The 12854-nt window shown below is 55.6% G+C and overlaps 1 non-coding gene across 1 annotated transcript; it reads right to left on the reverse strand.

Annotated features, from left to right (window-relative positions):
• Positions 1–1295: 1295 nt before the first annotated feature.
• LOC129401317 (U6 spliceosomal RNA) lies at positions 1296–1402 on the reverse strand. The gene has a single exon (XR_008628248.1). It is a non-coding gene; the product is annotated as a U6 spliceosomal RNA (small nuclear RNA).
• Between the last annotated feature and the right edge of the window lie 11452 nt (positions 1403–12854).

The raw sequence follows: 12854 nt of genomic DNA on the forward strand, positions 1-12854 counted from the left end.
TTTTATAGCTGAGCAGTTTCTGCGAGGTATTTGTACGTTGCCTCTCTGTTCTCTCTGCAGGCATTTACACTGTTCTCTTGTCTACTGTGAATAAATAACGCTCCAAAAATCATTGGGTGGACAGAACGTTTTTTTTAGACAGAACATTTTTTTTAGACAGAACATTTTTTTTTCTTTTTGTGTCACACCTGGCGATGCTCAGGGGTTACTCCTGGCTTTGCACTCATGAATCACTCCTGGCATTGCTCAGGGAACCATATGGGATGCTGGGGATCGAACCCGGGTCGGCCACATGCAAGGCAAATGCCCTACCCACTGTGCTATCGCTCCAGCCCCTGGACTTAACTTTCTGTGTCACTGTTTTTGATAGTTTGGTATCACAGAAGGGGAAAATCAGACACACACCTGCAGACAGGGAGACACGTGTGAAGGCAGAGGTTGGGGTGCCGGGGCTGTGAGCCTGGGGAGTTGCTTTAGAAGGAGCCCGCCTTGCCAGGTGGCTGTCAGACCTCCAGCCTGAGAAAATCCACTCCCGTGGCTTAGCCATCATGTGTGCCGCACTTGGTAACGCAACACAAACCAGCAGACACAGGCCATGTGTTCACGCGGCTGCATGAAGGCTCTTCGTGTTCTCTGACACCCCCACCCTCCCCTGCCGCCCCTGGCAGCTTTCCCACAGGACCAGAGCAAGGACAACCACCGGACCCTGAGTGGCTGCAAAAGCTTGTGGTTTCTTCTGTAGTGAACCCTGGAGTAGTCTTCCCCTACGTCCCTTTTTTCCTGTTGTTGTTGTTTAACTTTTCTTTTTATTTTATTTTATTTTTTGCTTTTTGGGTCACACCTAGCAATGCACAGGGGTTACCTCCGGGCTTTGCACTCAGGAGTTACTCCTGGCGGTGCTCAGGGGACCATACGGGATGCTGGGAATCGAACCCGGGTTGGCTGCGTGCAAGGCAAAGGCCCTACCCGCTGTGCTATCGCTCCAGCCCCTTTCTTTTTATTTTAATGAATCACTGTGAGTTGCAGTTACAGACTTATAAACTTTCGTAATTGCATTCCAATGTTCAAGTACCAGTGCCCATTCTCCACCACCAATGGTCCCAGCATCCCCCACCCCATCTCCACCCCACCCTACCCCCTGCCTCAGTGGCAGGCATATTCCCTCTTACTCTCTCTGTCCTTTCGGGTGTTACGGTTTGCAATACAAGTATCGAGCAGCCATCATGTTTGGTCCATAGTCTACTTTCAGCACGCATCTACTATCCTGAGCGAGCCCTCCAACCATCATTTACTTCTAAAATATGGAACGCTTCACGAATTTGCGTGTCATCCTCACACAGGGGCCATGCTAATCTTCTCTGTATCATCCCAATCTTAGTATATGTGCTGCCGAAGTGAGCACATCTTTCTTTTTTTTTAATTTAATTTAATTTATTTATTTATTTATTGCTTTTTGGGTCACACCCGGCGATGCACAGGGGTTACCTCCGGGCTTTGCACTCAGGAATTACTCCTGGCGGTGCTCGGGGGATCATATGGGATGCTGGGAATCGAACCCGGGTCGGCTGCGTGCAAGGCAAATGCTGTGCTATTGCTCCAGCCTGAGCACATCTTTCTTTTCCTTTCACTTTTGGTTTTTGAGCCATGCCTGGTGGTGATCAGGGTCACATCTGGCAAAGCATGGGGGACTAATTCAAACCAGTATAATGTCACAGCCACATGCGATGTGCCGTTTCTCCTAGCCCCCTGCCGACATTCCTTTGGGGCCTTACGTCCCGTTGCCAACAGCAGAAGCCCTAGTCAAGCTCCCAGGGGCTCCCTCAGGTGAGGGCTGGACTCGGGCCTTGTCTCCTTTGTGCCTCCTATGGTGCCCCCAGCTGGCCCTGTCCCCAAAGTGCCACTGACGCCCCCATGGTGCAGACCCTCCGCAGTGACCCAGATATTTCACAAGGATCAGAGGCTGGAGTCCTCCCGGCCATTCTCTCTCACCTAAAAATGCTCTTCTTGGGGCTAGAGCGATAGTACAGCGGGCAGAGCGGCAGCAGCCAATCTGGATTCGATCCCCGTCACCCCATATGATCCTCCCTGAGCACTGCCAAGAGTGATCCATGAGCACAGAGCCAGGAGTAAACCCACACAGTGCTACTGTGGCCCCAAAACTAACAACAACAGGACCGACCAGAAACAAAAGCCCTCTCTCTGTGGGGGCCTCGGTCAGCCACTGCACAGCCACTTGCCCCAGAGCGCTGCGTGGACATTCCCAGTGTCCACTCTCCTGGGTGTCCAGCCTCTGAGCCTCAACCGCCTTCTTTCCCTTTTGGTTTTGGGGCCACCCCTGGTGGTGCTCAGGGCTTCCTCCAGGACCTATGCTCAGGGATGACTCCTGGCAGGCTCGGGGACCAGATGGGGTGCCAGGGGTTTCCCAGCTGTCCTGTCTCTCCAGGCTCCAAATCGTGTTCTTTAATCCAGATCTTTGCTCAGACCAGACAAGTCCCTGCACGTCTTTTATTAAACAAGATTTTTGGGGGGTCATTGAAGTTGTTGCCATTGGGGTAAAACTGTCACTGCAATGCTACACATGTCATCGTGGGGGACTGCATGCAGTGTCAGAATTCGAACCCATGTAATCGGTCAAGGCCACGTGCAAGGCAAGCACCTTAACCTTATCATATGTATAGTGTCATATCTAACATCTCTATTGGTGCCAGCAATACTAGCAGTGGCCGAGGGACCCTGTCTGGCATGTAGAGTCTCGTGGGTCTGTGGACCTGTGCTTGGGCACCAGACAGTGGCAGGAGCTCTGGGGAAGAAGATTCATATTTTTTTTTAAAACCCAACGCCATCCCCCTTTTAATTTTTAAGAAAATTTTATGTTTATTTACTTTGGTTTTTGGGTAACACTTGACAATGCTCAGGGGAATCTCCTAGCTTTGCACTCAGGAATTACTTCTGGCAGTGCTCAGGGAACCATATGGGATGCGGGGGATCGAACCCAGGTCACCCATGTGCAGGGTAAATGCCCTACCCACTGTTCTATCACTCCGGCCCCTTGAATTTTTTTTTTTTTTTTTGCTTTTTGGGTCACCCAGCGATGCTCAGGGCTCACTCCTGGCTCTGCACTCAGGAATTACCCCTGGCGGTGCTCAGGGGACCATATGGGATGCTGGGAATCGAACCCGGGTTGGCCGCGTGCAAGGCAAATGCCCTACCCGCTGTGAATATTTTTTTTTCTTTTTGGGTCACACCCGGCGATGCACAGGGGTCACTCCTGGCTCATGCACTCAGGAATTACTCCTGGCGGTGCTCGGGGGACCATATGGGATGCTGGGATTCGAACCCGGGTCGGCCGGGTGCAAGGCAAACGCCCTACCCTCTGTGCTATCACTCCAGCCCCAACTGTGAATATTTTTTAAATAAAAAAAATTTATTGGGGCCGGAGCGGGTAGCGCAGCGGGTAGGATAGCACAGCGAGTAGGGCGTTTGCCTTGCACGTGGCTGACCCGGGTTCGATCCCCGGCATCCCATATGGTCCCCCAAGCACTGCCAGGTGTAATTCCTGAGTACAAAGCCAGGAGTAACCCCTGAGCATCGCTGGGTGTGACCTAAAAAGCAAAAAAAAAAAAAATTAAAATAAAAAAATAAACACTGCCTCTTTGTCTCCATCTTAAAAAAATAAAATAAAATACAAAATAAAAATATATATTTAAAAATTTCCCTGGGGAAGAAGGTTCTACAACGCTGGGGCGCCCGGCAGGGCAGGTCTAGTCATCTCTGCCGGCTCCTTCTGCCGCTTGGTTGGTCTCTGCCCCCGTTTCCCTCTTTCCCTCTTTCCCTCTCTCCCAAAAGGCTGCTTTCCCAAGTCCTCGCTTCTGGCTTCCCTCTCAGGTGGTGTAGTATCGCCTTACGGCCACTAGATGGCGACCCTGTGTAACGGTAACGCCGCGCCGCCGCGGGGCTCGGCCCGCACCGTCCGCTCCCAGGCGGGGGGCTCGCAGCGGCGGGGGCGGGGGTGCCGGCCCACCCAGGCTGCACACAGGAGGCACTGCCTCCCCGCCGCGCCCCGGGCCCAGAGGCTGATGCTCTGCTTCTCTGGAGACTGTCTGCTCCGGGACGCTGCCGTCTACACCGCCTGCACCTGCACAGCAGCGTCCTAGTGATGGTGCTCGGGACAGTGCGAATCGTGACGTCAGAGCAAACCCCCGGGAATACGCAGAGCCGCTCCGCCCGCGGGATGCTGTATAGGCCTGACTCTTAGGGCTGTGCGACCCGGAGCCCCCAACCCACACCATGACATCAAGGGCTGGGCAGGGTTTCTCTTCCTTCCTTCCTTCCTTCCTTCCTTCCTTCCTTCCTTCCTTCCTTCCTTCCTTCCTTCCTTCCTTCCTTCCTTCCTTCCTTCCTTCCTTCCTTCCTTCCTTCCTTCCTTCCTTCCTTCCTTCCTTCCTTCCTTCCTTCCTTCCTTCCTTCCTTCCTTCCTTCCTTCCTTCCTTCCTTCCTTCCTTCCTTTTTTTTTTTGCTTTTTGGGTCACACCCAGCAATGCACAGGGATTACTCCTGGCTCTGCACTCAGGAACTACTCCTGATGGTGTTGGGGGGGGGGGGAACTATATGGGATGCTGGGAATCGAACCTGGGTTGGCCTCGTGCAAGGCAAACGCCCTACCCGTTGTGCTATCGCTCCAGCCCTGGGCAGCGTTTCTCCCCTGCTTGCTTCGGGACCCGGAAGCAAAAAAAAAAAAACAACCCGCAAAATTAAAAAAATATTTTTGCGTTTTAAAATTTTATATTTTGGTCTTTCGGCTGCCCCGGCAATAGTCAGGGGTTACCCCTGGTGGTGCTCGGCAGAACCTCTGGGGTGCCGAGCTCCAACCCAGATCAGCCGCGTGTGAGGCAAGCGTCCTACACGCTGGGCTATTGCTCCAGCCGCCTAAAGCTGCTTTTAAGACTTTTATTTTATGGGGCTGGAGCAGTACAGTTGGTAGGGCGTTTGCCTTGCACATGGCTGACCTGGGTTTGATGCCCCGAATCCCATTTGGACCCCCCCTTACCACCAGGAATAATGAACATTGCTGGGTGTGGGCCAAAAAATTTCCCCCAGGGCTGGAGCGATAGCACAGTGGGTAGGGTGTTTGCCTTGCACACGGCCAACCAAGGTTCAAGTCCCAGCCTCCCATATGGTCCCTGAGCACCGCCAGGAGTAATTCCTGAGTGCAGAGTTAGGAGTAACCCCTGTGCATTGCCAGGTGTGACCCAAAAAGAAAAAAATATATATATAGCCTGCTTTTCAGTCCCTTCCCACGAGATAGTGCAAAGAGCTGGAGTGTGGTTTCGTCCCCAGCACCGCATGGTCCACCCAGCATCGCTGGGTTTGTCCCACCAAAAACAAACAAAACAAAACAAAACCCAGAAATCAAGCAAAAAGAAATAAATACATTGGTGGGTGCCAGGACAGATTTGCAAAGTAGGAAGTAATTGGAAATTTTCTTTGATTTCTTTGCAGTGTCAGGCTCAAACCCAGGGATTCCCATACAGGAGGAAACTTCCTATTAATTTACTTAGTGAATAAGTTATTTTCTGCCCCTTCCTTGTGGTCGGGAGGATGGGGCTTGCCTGACTGTCGTGTTAGCAGGTGGACAGTAGGGGGAGCTAGAACCCATTTCCTTGATGCTGGTGGGCGCTGCATTTTAAGGAACAGTTATTGTGGTGCTAATCAGGGGTTAGAATTCCTGACTGGCTCTCACACATCTTCCATTATGTTTGCTCATGGCGGGGTTGGGGTAGGGGGCAGGGGTTGCACCCGGTTTTGTGGTGCTCAACCATACCTGGTCCCGGGTAGGGCAGGTGCTAGATGCATGGGGATTTGAACATGTGACCGTTAGCTTGCAAGGTGGGCACTTCCTGCCCCTGGGCCATGTGCTAGTCCTCATCCTTGAGTTTATATTCTCTGTTCTTTCTGTTCTTTCTCTTCATATGGATCGTTTGATTTTCAACCCTGAACAACCCCAGCAAGTAAGTGGGGGCCTGAAGCTTACATTAGGGCTCCTGGTGCATTAACAGCTGAATCCGGGCCGCCCTGGATCCTGTTACAGACATTTGCCGGGAATCGTCTTTCTCTTTGGTCAAGAACTGCAGCGAGCAGGTCCTCCCGTCTCCTGGCTACACAAGCCTTCCATTTCGCATAAGTTTTTGCAGGGCCTTTCTGTGTGTGTGTGTGTGTGTGTGTGTGTGTGTGGTGTGTATGTAGGGGCTGGCGGGAGTAGGCCAAGGCCATGGAACTCAGGGGCTACTCCTGGCTCAGTGCTCAGGAGTGCTTGGGGGAGCTGAGGCCGTGCTGGGGATTAAACGTCGGCTGCGTGCGAGGCAAGGGAGTCCTGTCTCATCTCTCTGGCCCTCACCTCGCCGTTCCCTCTGCTCGCTGGCTGGGAGGACGCCTTCCTCCTGCGATCCCGCCAGCTGCTTCATTGTTTGCTCCCCAGAGGAGCAGACTGCAAGGAATGGAGATGCTCAAAGGATTGGGGGTGGAACCCGGCACCCACGAGGGCTCTGGGCTCAGTCCCAGCACTCCACGTTCTCCTGGGCATCAACTGGGTACAGCTCTGGTGGTCCCCAGCACTTCCGGGGCCTCCCCCCTGCCCGAAGGAAGTGACTTACAGGCATACTGAGGGAGCCCACTTTTATAAACATAAGACGGCTTCATACATCATTCTTTTACATCATCTAGAAAGTGCCTTGGAGCTCCTAGAACACCCCAAACCCCCAAGTTACCTGAAACACACATGCTCTGTGCGTGCCCACAGCCAGCAGAGACGCCTTCTGTAACCAGAGAAGCGGTGTTTATTTTGATCAGTTTAGGCGGAAGGAAAGTACAGAATCAGATTTGGGTTTTTTCCTTGCTGGTATGAGCCGAGGTTCCGGTCACTCGTGGGCTCTCGTTACTGTCCCGGGGGACGGCAGTGCATGAGAAGAGGCCTTTGGCTGGATGATTCGTGCAGACAGTGTTCTCAGCCGAGAGCCCGTCCTCGGGGCAGGACCAGCTTTCCCTGACAGCAGACTGGGGCTCCAGCAGGAACTGCTCGCGTCCCGGGACCCCAGCACCGGCCTTGGCACTGCGGGGCCGGATCTCTCATTCCCGCTGTCCAAAGAGAAAGGTCCAGGGCACGTGCCTTGCACGCGGCTGACCCGGGTTTGATCCCTGGCACCCGCGATGGTCCCTGAGCCAGCCAGGAGTGGTCTCTGAGCACAGAGCCAGGAGTAACCCCTGAGGACATCAGAACAAAAGCAGAACGAAGACTCTTGGACTTGTTGACCAAAGACTCTTGGTCTTGGCCAAAGCACCCAGCAGCTCTCAGGGTTTAAACCTGGTTTGGTGCTTGGGGATCACTCTTGGTGCTACTCGGGTGACCCAGCACTGCTAAGCATTAGCACCCAGGCTCCTGCTGGCAAAACACGTGCTCAGCCTGTAAACGCCAAATCCAGGCTCTCCCAGCCTTATGTTTGAGGACGAGGAGGGGCCCCAAGTCTGAGCCCCCAGAGATGAATTGTGGACTTCCTGTTCTGTTTTTTTTTGTTTGTTTGTTTTTTGCTTTTTGGGTCACACCCAGCGATGCTCAGGGGTTACTCCTGGCTCTGCACTCAGGAATTGCTCCTGGAAGTGCTTGGGGGACCATATGGGATGCCAGGGATCGAACTCGGGTCGGCCGCGTGCAAGGCAAACGCCCTACCCGCTGTGCTATCGCTCCGGCCCCTGGACTTCCTGTTCTGTAGCCCTCCTACCTCTGCCCCTGGGCTGGGAGGCCCGGCTGGCAGCTCTGCTCTGCCCGGGGCCAGCTCCTTGCCCTCTGTCAAAATCTCAGCTGGGTCAGGGGTTGTGTGAGTGGTGCCCCCCAGTCCCTGTGCGGAAACACCCGGACACACGAGCTCCAAGGCCCCGAGAGCCACGAGCGCAGTGAAGTATCTAGGAGGATGGACAGCAGCAAAACGAGGCTCTGGGGTGTGGAGGTGACTCAGCTTCGGGTACCCGGCCTGCGGGAGCAAGCCACGAGTCTGACGGGCTGCAGCGCCCCGCGTGCCAAGCACCAACCTGGCACGGGATGCCAAGGTCGCAGCCAAGCGTGTGCCAGGGTGTGAGCCCACGACCAAACACCCAGGCCCTGGTCATCAACTGCTGCCAGGGGAAGTCTCCCTGGCCTGGCGCCCCCTTGCGAGGGTCTCGGGCGTCCCTCCCCTGAGAGCCTCAGGGGATTGTGTTGTCTCTGGCAGCCAAGGCGGGCTCTGTTGCCCCCCGTGGCCCACTGCAGCGGGCTCGGCCTCTGACCCTGGATGCACAGAAGCCAACAGAGGGGGGATTTCGGGCAGAGAGAGGGCAACGGGGTTAGCACCTGGGTTTGATCCCGGGCACCTCGAGGATGATCCCTGAGCACAGATCCCCGAGCCCAGGTGGACATGGTGGGGATCTCAAAGCCCCCCTGGCCCACCCCCATCCTCCTCCTCTTGAGCTCCCAAGACCCCTTCTCGGGAGCAGCTTTGGAACTCCTGCCGGAAACTGCTGGCTCTGCCCGATGGCTTGTTGCTTCGGAGATGGATTCGCACAGCCCTGGGTAGGCGGGCACCTGCGGCCACCAGACGGGCAGGCCGTGGCGCCGCGAGCTGCGTGACCGAGTCTGTGGCTGTCTCCGCTGTCTGCCAACTGTGCCTCTTGGGTCGAGGCACACGGGCTGTGCAATAGGGCTTGGGGCGGGGTCCAAAGCTTCAGATACTTTTTTCTCTCTGGTTGTTGGTTTGGGGGTCACGTCCAGCAGCGATGAGGGCTTACTCCTGGCTCTGTGCTCAGGGACCCCTCCTGGCAGAACTCGAGGGGCCCTGTGGGGGGCTGGGGATCAAACTTGGGTCAGCTGCAGCCAGGCAAGCGCCCTCCCTGCTGTTCTGTCTCTCCAATACGAAGGTCCAAAACTTTTGGGCCAGGGCTTGGGGCCAGGGACAGAGGTCTGAGCGTCTACGTCCCATGACCGAGGCCTCAGATTCAATCCCTGGTACTGCAAACACACAAATAAAATATATGGGGGCTGGAGCGATAGCACAGCGGGTAGGGCGTTTGCCTTGCACGCGGCCGACCCGGGTTCAATTCCCAGCATCCTATATGGTCCCCTGAGCACCACCAGGGGTAATTGCTGAGTGCAGAGTCAGGAGTAATCCCTGTGCATCGCCGGGTGTGACCCAAAAAGCAAAAACAAAACAAAACAAAAACAAATAAAATATATGAAAAACTTCAGGATCATCGGCTGGCCCGAGAGGGAGGGTCTAAAACCGCATCACTGAGCCCTTTCAGAGAGATAAGACAGAGCATGTCCTTCCTTGCCGGAGAGACTTATTTTCTCCAGGCCCTGCGCTCCCGAGTAAAGCCCATCATCTTGGTGGAGAAAAGCTGAGTCCGGGGGTGCGAGGTCTCCTTCATCGAGGGTCTCCTCCTCCCCGTTCCTGACGCACTGATTGCTCCGTCTTCCCAAGCGCAGGGGAGAAGGGCCTGGATGACACCGTGCCTTTCCGGAGGTGTCAGGGGGACCGGGGGCACGAGGGGACGGGCAGTGAAACACGGGGCGTGGCCACCAGTGACGCATCTGTGCTGTGTCACACTGAGGTGCTCAGGCTTCCTCCAGCCTCTGTGCCCAGACATCCCTCATGGCGGTGCTCCAGGGACCCTGCCGTGCTGGGGGCTAAACATGAGTCGGCCACACACAGAGCAGAGGTCTTCCCACTCTCCTGGGCCGCGAGGATGGTGTGTGAGAAGGAGCCTCTGCCAGCAGCACACCACCCCGTGCCTCGGGTCTCTGCTCCTGGTCCCCTGGCGGGCGGCCTGTGGTGTGGGTTATTCCCTGTGTAGGTTACAATAGGTGGTCTGGCCCTAGATAGGGGCTTGCTCCCTTGTGGCCTTTCAGAGGGCATTTCTTTGACAGCTGGAGAGGGGACAGTTCTGGGGGCAAAGCAGAGTGGCCTTGAAGACTAGTCAGTGGAATTAGCTGGATGCCTATGACCCATCTACACGGCAAACCTCATGCGTCCGAAAACCTCTTTTTTTTTTTTAATTTTTGGGTCATACCCAGCGATGCTCAGGGGTTACTCCTGGCTCTGCACTCAGGAATTACTCCTGGCAGTGCTTGGGGGACCCTATAGGATGCTGGGGATTGAACCTGAGTCAGCTGCATACAAGGCAAACGCCCTCCCCGCTGTGCTATCACCCCGGGCCCCAGAAGTCTCTTTTTTTTTAAATATTTTTTTAATTTTTATTTTTTTGCTTTTTGGGTCACACCCGGCAATGCACAGGGGTCACTCCTGGCTCTGCACTCAGGAATTACCCCTGGCGGTGCTCAGGGGACCATATGGGATGCGGATGCTGGGAATTGAACCCGGGTCGGCCACGTGCAAGGCAAACACCCTACCCACTGTGCTATCGCTCCAGCCCCCAGAAGCCTCTTTCTTAACAGCCTCCAGGTCCAGTACCGGCTCATCCCCCGAACCCATGCCCTCTTCTTTTCCTTTTGCTTTGTTTTGTTTTAAGGGTGTGATGCTCAGGGGTTACTCCTGGCTCTGCACTCAGGAATTACTCCTGGTGGTACTTGGGGGACCACATAGGGTGCCGGGGATTGAACCCGGGTTGTGAGCATGGCAAGCTCCCTACCTGCTGTGCTATTACTCCAGCCCCCACCCCCTGTTCTTAGCTGGCAGTGAGCTCATTTCCTTGCAGATGGGGGAAAAAACAGGTCAGAAAATCAGGCCCTTGCCTAATTCGGAGGTATCTGTCTCTGGTGGTACGACATCTTGTGGTCTTTTGGGATCCAGACACCCCACTACTGAAGGAGCCTTGAATTAGAGGTCACCAGCTCCAGTGGCTGAAACAGAAATGGAACATCTCGGTGGGCTGCTTGCTGCTATCTTCCACGCCGAGTCAAAGCATGAATCCTCTCTCGGGCCAGAGACAGCCCAATGGGCTGACGCATGCGGGTTCCCGGCCCACAGGGTCCCCTGAATACCGCTGGGAGGGACCCCCACAACACTTCGGGGTGGGCCCAATCCTGTGGAGCTGAATAAATCATTCACGTGCAGATGAATAATCTGCCAATGAAAACCGGCCACCTCTCATTTGACAACTGGACTTACAACGCCTTTGGGAAGCAGGAAGTGCAGGTACGTGGCGATGCCACGGCCCCATGTGGCAACTGCCCTGTGTCCTGAGACAGGGGGCCCTCCACACCCCACTTTCCTAGGGGCCAGTGGCTTGGACACTGGGGCTTGCCATGCTGGTACTGGCCCATTAAGCACCAACATCATGGAACTGCTCGGAGCTGGCCACAGGGGCTGATGCAGTTTCCATGGAGTGGGAGGACAGTCACCCCGTCAGTCCGGCGAGGTCCTGAGTGCATGCCTCGGTCTCTCCACCTTCTCCCACTCTGTCCCCGCCCACCTGTTTCTTTCCTGGACCCCTCCATCCTGCCAGATGCCGCCTTAGTGTTGTGGTGTGATTTTCCCCCCCATGGACATAATTTAATATTATTGTTGTTGTTGTTGTTGCTTTTGGGGGCCACACCTTGTGATTACTCCTGGCTCAGGAATTACTCTCCTGGTGGTGCTCAGGGGACAACATGAGAGGCTGGGGGTTGAACCCAGGTCAGCTGCATCGAGGCAATCGCCCTAACCGTTGTTCTATTGCTCCAGCCCCAGGGCAAACAATTTTTACATTCCCACCCCCCCCCCGGTGGGAAATGCTGTCCAAGCAAGTCACTTGGATCTTTCCTCCTGGCCTGGAGGGGTTCGGGGGTGAGTCCACAAGCAGCCCGAAGATGAGGCTGATCTCTGCTTCCCACCAGAGGCCACTGCGGAGATAATGGAGGGGTGCACGTAAAGGGAATTGGGGGCTGAGGATGAGGCGGGGTGTCTCCGGGGGAGGCTGAGGGAGTGGAGTCACTGCCAGCTCTCCAGGTCTACAGACACAGCCCTGGGCTGGGTGCCTGTCTCCCTAAGTAAGGTGTCAAAAGGGCTGGAGCCATCGCAGGGCGGGGAGGGCGCTTGCCTTAACACACCGTCAACCTGGGTTCAATCCTGGGACCACATATGGCCCCTTGAGCCCCACCAGGAGTGATTCCTGAGTGCAGAGCCAGCAGGAAGCCCTGAGCATCGCCCCGCCTGGTCCCCAAACCAAAACATAGCCAAAGGGTATCAAAGGGCTCATCTCTACCCCTGAAGGTCTTCACGCCCGGCTTCTGGCCATCGGGCTGGGTGCCACGCGAGTACAGGCGGGAGAGCTCTGGCAGGCACCGCCAAGCTGGCCGCCAGCCTGACCTACGAGGATGGAGAAGCACTCACGTGTGGCGGGGGCAGGTGGGCTGACCCAAGGCGGCTTAGAGCCCCTCAGCAAGCCCGGTGGGAGGGCGGTGCAACACTCAGTTAACTGGAAAGACACGAGGGTGGTGGGTACGTTGCTTGCCTCCAAGGCAGCGGCAGCCAACCCCAGTGCTATCCCGCGCCTGGCACCGCGCAGGGTCCCCGAAGCACGGCCAGGAGTGATTCCTGAGCGCAGAGCCAGGACCCAGCCCCCGAGCCCAAACAGAGATAGAAGGCCAGTCTTGCGCGCGGCCGACACAGGTTCGATCCCAGGCATCCCATATGATCCCCCAAGCACCGTCAGGAGTAATTCCTGAGTGCAGAGCCAGGAGTAACCCCTGCGCATCGCTGAGTGTGACTCCCTGTCCCCCAAAAAAAGCAAAAAAAAAAAAAAAAGGCCAGGAGGCTTGGAGACATGGGGCAGGAGCTAAGGCGTGCAGCCAACCCGCGTGCAATTGCTGGTGCCACAGACGGTCCCCCAAG

This window comes from Sorex araneus, chromosome 1, assembly GCF_027595985.1.
Source record: "Sorex araneus isolate mSorAra2 chromosome 1, mSorAra2.pri, whole genome shotgun sequence".
Taxonomy (NCBI): Eukaryota; Metazoa; Chordata; class Mammalia; order Eulipotyphla; family Soricidae; genus Sorex; species Sorex araneus.